Source organism: Cebus imitator, unplaced genomic scaffold (assembly GCF_001604975.1).
Source record: "Cebus imitator isolate Cc_AM_T3 unplaced genomic scaffold, Cebus_imitator-1.0 Scaffold244, whole genome shotgun sequence".
Taxonomy (NCBI): domain Eukaryota; kingdom Metazoa; phylum Chordata; class Mammalia; order Primates; family Cebidae; genus Cebus; species Cebus imitator.
The window spans coordinates 3238110-3244952 of NW_016107559.1; positions in this window are offsets into that span (position 1 = coordinate 3238110).

Below are 6843 nucleotides of genomic sequence, written 5' to 3' on the forward strand. Positions count from 1 at the left end.
CATGAGTCATGGGGAACCCATAGGGATTTCAGGTGAAACTTTCAATCTGTAATTTATGGTCATTATGAAAAAAGGTGACTGAGGCCAAGTACAGTGGCTCACACCTGTAATCCCAGCAGTTTAGGAGGCTGACATGGATGGATCACTTGAGGTCAGGAGTTTGAGACCAGCCAACATGGTGAAACCTTGTCTCTACTAAAAATACAAAAATTAGCCAGGTGTATTGGCAGGTGCCTGCAATCCCAGCTACTCGGGAGACTGAGGCAGGAGAATCACTTGAACCTGGGAGGCAAAGGTTGCAGTGAGCCAAGACTGAGCCACCACACTCCAGCCTGGGCAACAGAACAAGACTCTGTCTCAAGAGAATAAAGAAAGAAAAAAAAAATTGTGACTGAAGAGAGGCAAGCCTGGAGGATAATGGGTTCCTCAGTAGTGAGGTTAAGTTCATGCTTAGGGTGTCAATAACACAGGGGCGTGTGAGGTGCAGTCAGCTGCATGATTTACCCAGACTTTTGCAGGCGGGGAAATACAGAAGAAAGTTTTCTTAATATGAGTATATGTATAAGCTTTGGGATTTAAAGCTTGGCATTATTTTGATTTTAATTTATATATAGCAGCAAGGGTATTGTAGTGCCCAGAGCACTTAAGGGCCTTAATTCAGTTATGGGTTAAAGGAGAAAATTGCATATGAATAAATGAGAAATAATAAGGGTCAGAATTAAGGCAGTAGCACCGGAAACAAAGAGAAGGGGCAAAATTTAAGGAGACAACAGTCACTGTGGAATGTTTTTCCCAAAAATTGGAGAGCAGAGACTATATTTTTTCAACCTAAAGTCTCTTCCTGACAGTGACAGTGTGACAGCATAATTGCTCCCAATAAATTAATTCCCAATGCCATGAATATTTTTGAAATGTAACTTTATAATTTTCCAGAAAATAGTTGTCCAAATATTATCTAAATCCTCATGTGCTGAATTGTATTCATTTGCTTAACAAATATTACTAAGTTTTCCTATGAACTGGTAAGTATGTTGAGGATACAGGGTATACTCAACTATGAGGTCTTGAGTATACAGAAATAAATGAGATTTGTTCCTTGATCTTAAAAATTGCACAGCTCAGACAAGTGGATAGATATTAAAAACAAAAACAAAGGTCATCACTTATATACATTTTTGATAGCAGTTGCTTTCTTTCACAGCCAACTCATCAAAAAAATCGTTATACTTGGTATCTGGACATGATGCTGTCCAATTACCACCTGTCAGAAACCTGGTGAACAGTCCTCAGCCAGTACTTTACTCAAAATCCCACCAGCATCCAATACTCCTTCCTTTTTGAAATTTTATCTTACCTTAGCCTCTGTAACATCACAATCTCCTTCTTTTCTCCTTTGCTTCTGGTTCTCAGTCTCCTTTGCTGACTTGTCTTCACATTAGGGTTCTTCTCATTTCCTACCCTACATTTCCCTAGGTGAGCTCATCCACTCTCATGACTTTCTATATTCTTTCCATATTTCAAGTTATTTAGACTTAAATTTTCACCCCCAGTCTCTTGTGAACTACAGACCCAGATAACCAAATTATTACCCAATACCCTAACTGTGATGCCCCATGAGCATCTCAGCCATGACAAGGCCCAAATTTAATTCTTGAAATATGATTTTTCCTTTCCCAAATATTTTTCTCATTCAGTTTTATTCCTCTAATTAAATGGCATCATTATCTACCCTGTTGCTCAGGACAGAACCCTAGGTATCATCCCTGACATCTCCTCTGTGAACTCTGAATCCTCTCTCCACTACATTTTATTTCTTCTGGCCCCAACCTAGCCCAAGCCACAATTATCTCTCACCTAAATTACGAGGATATCTTTCAGACTTATCTCTCCAGAGTTACTACTGTTCCCTTCTGAATCATTTTCTACACAGTGACCGGATATTTCACACACACACACACACACACACACACACACACACACACACACACACACAAAATTTAATCATGCTTCTCTTTGTTTAAAACCCATGAACAGTTTTTCTTGCACTAAGGAGCTGATGCAAATTCAACATGGCTTTCAATTGGGACATGATTAACCAACTCTGGTCCCTTTCTGTGACGCTCTTGTCTCCATATTTTAACCATGGAATTTTTCTTTCAGTTCCTCAAACATGTTTGCTATCACCTCATACTCCTTTGGTACTGTATCCATGTACTTTCTACTTCTTGAACTACTACTTACTGTTTGCTAGTGAATGTCTATCATATCACTCTCCTAGATAGCATCTATTTCTTTGTTCATTTATTATCTCTTCCCTCCCACTAAAATGTAAGCTCCACACAAGTAGGGATGTTGACTCTTTACTCACTGTTTCATAATCAACACTTAGAAGAGCCTCTGGCACAGAGTATCAGTCAATGAATATTTATTTAATGATTAATTAGCTAATCATCAGACTGCTGACTTGGTTAGTATTATTATATCATAGGCTCTTATGCCACCTACTTCACTGTATTATCTATCACAGTCATAATTCTACATTTACTCATGATGACAATAGTGGCTATAACTGAGCAGGATTTTGAAGGATGAATGAAGCATTGAGTCATTTGACCCTTCTAGGTCTCAATGATCTACTAAAGGAGAAAATGGGGTGCAATGTAAGATGGATCTTCTTTTAGGTTCTTTTGAGCTGTAGAATTCTAGGTCTAGGTCATTCAGGATTCAAGGTGCAATAGTTGCTTAGTCACTGAGAGTACCAGAGGACAGAGGAGTGAGCAATGAGAACTATGTCAGAAACAAGGATCTTGTTTTGTTATTTTAAAGGTTAGTGTTAGCTGTGTGACATTTGCCTTTCTGTGCTACAGTAGCTCCTTCTCTAAAACTAAAGAAAATAACACCTTGCTGAGATTAGAAATAGAATCTTGGAATTTATCTACTTTTTAGATGCTTTTCCATCTACTATCCATCCATCCTTTCCATCCAATATTTATGCAATGAACAGCCACTATTCATCACTGCACCAGACACTGTCTGTGCTAGGCACAAGAGACTCAAAGATCCATAAAGTCAAATAATCATATAAGAAGATAGCTATTTATAATTCAATATTTTAAGGATATGGTAGAAATATGGGCACCCCTCTGAGACTGTTGTGATCAGGGAAGGTTTCTAAAAGAGGTAGGAACTGAGCCTTGAGAAAAATAAGGGAATGTTAACTGGGAGGCAAGATTGAGGAGGACATTTTAGATGTGTTCGTGTGTGTGTGTGTGTGTGTGTGTGTGTGTGTGAGAGAGAGAGAGAGAGAGAGAGTGTGGGGGGGGGGGGGGGGGGGCAGGAGGAAAGGAATATAAGCAGAAAGTGAGTGCAGGACCTGCAAACAAGCCACTGTTGCTGGAGTAAAGGGTAAAGTGGGGACTGACCAGAGATGAAGCTGGAGAAGTAGGCTGAGGCTAGGTCATGGTAAGTCATGGGTGGTTTGGACTTTATCTTCCAGATAATTGGAAACATTGATGTTTCTAAGCAGGAAAGGGAGGATGATATGTTTGCATTTATTTTGTAGAAATGCCACTCTGGTAGCTGCATGGTATCTGAAATGGATGCAGATAAGACGTGAAGTAAAGTGCGGACCTACCTGTTCACTCTACATACCCTTAGCCATCTTTTCATTGTGTGCCTCTGGCTGCATATACAGAGTCATGTAATCTGAGATTTGAGTAGGAGCCTTAGAAATCATCTTTCCAACCCTGATTCAAATCTAGAATCCCCCTGCCGTGTCCTAGCCAAATGGCTCCTGTACGCATGCACACAAACTTGCCCATTATTGTACTGCACGGCAGACAGCTTTCTGGGCATACCGACATTGGCAATTGGCCATGGTTTTATTTCCCCAGGTACCTGGTGTAAAACAGCCACTGCCTGACAGATCTAATCACAGGCAGAGTCTCTTTCACAGTCACCCCAGAGTAAAAGCTCGGTGTGCTCCCAAAGAAATGACTGGAACATACAAATCAATTGCCCTTTTCTTCTTTTTTTGACCCCATTTTGAATGCAAGTATGAGGTTTGATAACGGTATGAGGAAAGGAAGTGGATTTCACACGTCCAGGGCCTCATCAAATGGAGAAAGACTGCTCAAAGATAGAAGTGCTCAGCCTTGCACCAGCCTCAAAGATTGCTGCAGCCGCTCCTAAGAATAACCAGGAACCCATTCAAAATCTCGAATGTCAATGTCAGAATGGGAAGAGACATCCAGCCCCCACTCCTCAATGCCTCCACATGAGCTTCATCCTCACTGCACTCATTCCTGCTGTTCCTACCCAAGCTCCTGGGGATCAGTCTCCAGGACTCTGTTTATGCCATTCCCCAACCAGAGACATCTTATGCCAATGCCACATTTGGAACTTCAATATCTCTCTCTAAGCCATTCCAAATGTCATCTTGTCTGTGAAGTTTCACCCAGATGACCTCTTCTAAAATTTCCACATCACTCCATTTACTCATCTGTGTTTGCCTTGCATTGTGATGATCTGTGCTCGTGTCCCATTTCTTCTGCCAGGCTGAGAGCTCCTTAAAGGCAAGGTCAGCCTTTAAATATCTCGTGGGTGTTGTCTTGAGCTTGGCACAGGGAAGGTACTGGGTTAAAGTTTGTTAACTAAATAGGTGAAGTAGAACTGGAACTCACAGATACAAGTGACCTAATTTGGGGCCTTTAGGGATAAAACTTAATCATGAAAAGAACTTGAAGAAGACCTACTTGTTTCAGAGAGAGGACAGTCAGGAAGGGACCATGTTGGGGGCTCCCTGTTTTCTCAATAGGAAGCGAACCGTTATTCCAAGTGGCGAGGTCCTAAAGGCCAGTCTCCCTCGCATGCCAGCTCACGCTGCACTGGGCAGAGGCTGGAGAAACATGGTTTAGAGGTAGGATGTGTCTGTCCCGAATCCTGAATCATGTGCTAACAGCCACGTGACCATGGGAAATTTACCTCACTCCATCTATAAAGCGGGAACAGTAGTTCCCACAATGGAATATCATGAAGAATAAATGTGTGGGATACTTTTAATAAGTGTTAATTTCCTTCCATTTATTTTTTCTTTCTCCTTTACTATGCTTAGAATCCAATTTCTATTTTATACACAGATGTTTATTAAATAAAGACATTATAACTTCCATCTTCTGAATACCTGATTACCTGGAAATAAACCAAGATTGTCATGTTTCTCTCTGGTGACTTTATCTTCTGGCCTCAGCTGAATGCATGTAGAAGTGTCTAGCCAATGCAGATCCCTTCAAATAGAAATTTTGATGTAGAGTCTTCAAACACCGAGTCAATTAATTATGAGTAGCTTAGACATCAATTTATAAACAGTTAGTAGGAGTCTCCATGGCTGACCAAAGCTGCTGTGACCTGAAGTGGTAAAGCGTCTCCTCTTAATATCTTCTCTACTCACAGTCAGGGTCATAGCTCCAGCTCTCATTATTTATCACCTGGGCAACTGACTACATCAGTTTTGAACCCTGTCTTTATTTTCATCCCACCTCTCTTCATCAGCTTCTCTGCAGCTACAGTGAGGAATCCACCTAGAATCTAGTTTTGCAAGGCCTTTCCCTGGTCTATTCTTCTTCAGTGATTCCCATTCCTACATAATTCTTTTCAAACTCTTCCAGAGAAATTCTCACAAGGAAAGAAGCAGGTAAACATATACAGCCATGGGATACAGCATCAAAAATGGAAGGGGCCCATCTCAATCTCAAGACTCTTATGGTATAGATGGTACTAATTGTCGTAGTTCACCTGCCAATTTCTTTCACTATTTCAGAGAAAGAGTGCCATACTAATTTTTCTTTTTCTTTTTATTCTTTTTGTTTTTTTGAGGTGGGTGGGTATGTGAGGAAGTAGGGCCCATCCCATTCCACCAATAAATATGTGGTGACTTCATTTATTGGAGTACCTTGACAGTCCTGGTTTCTCACATTATGCTGGTATATTAATAAATAGGGCAAACTTTAATTGTCAAATGATAGGACACACTTTCATTACTGACTTGGATAATAAAGTATACAGTCTCACTTTGATGACATATAAATGGACAAAGGATTTCAACAACTCAAAATTTCCATAATTAATCTTCATCATTCAATTCTCAAATTTTACTTGTTACAATAAAAAAGAATTGGTTTGTCTTTCATTTGGTCATGGAAAGGTTTCAAATATCTTTAGAAAACCAAAATTTGTGAGTCACTTTTTAATCATTAAGGAGAACAATGAAATACTTCTTTTTATCCAGATTCCCACTCTTTGTTCTGTTTTTTTCCCCTTCTAAGATAAAAAGAACTGTTTAGCCCTTCATTAAAAAATCACTTCATTATTTCTCTTCTTAAATCAATATACACTTTGCAGAGTAGAGTAAGATTTCAACGTCGTATCTTATTTTATTTCAGCTTTACTGTAAAAGAAATATCTCTACCACCACTTATTAAATATGATTTATCAGTTTTCTGCCCTGTTGAACATACCAAGAAATTAAAGAGATTTTTGAGGTAATGCATTCTCAGAGAATAATGCAAAGGTGACTGACATATTCAAGGATGCATAGTAGTCTTAATGTGGGCTATTTTCACTTCTGAGCACACAAATCATGTGTGTTTATCTGTGTATATATTATTATTACACATATATAAGCTTATTTAAAATTACATATCATTTTGGAAATGCTTCCATTATTTTGCTGCTTTACAAATAAACGTTTTAACCCAAATACTTTGAATTTGAAAATACCATAGGAATGACAATAAAATAACCACTATTGGCACTAGTGTTTTGTACAGACATTAAAGAATCAGA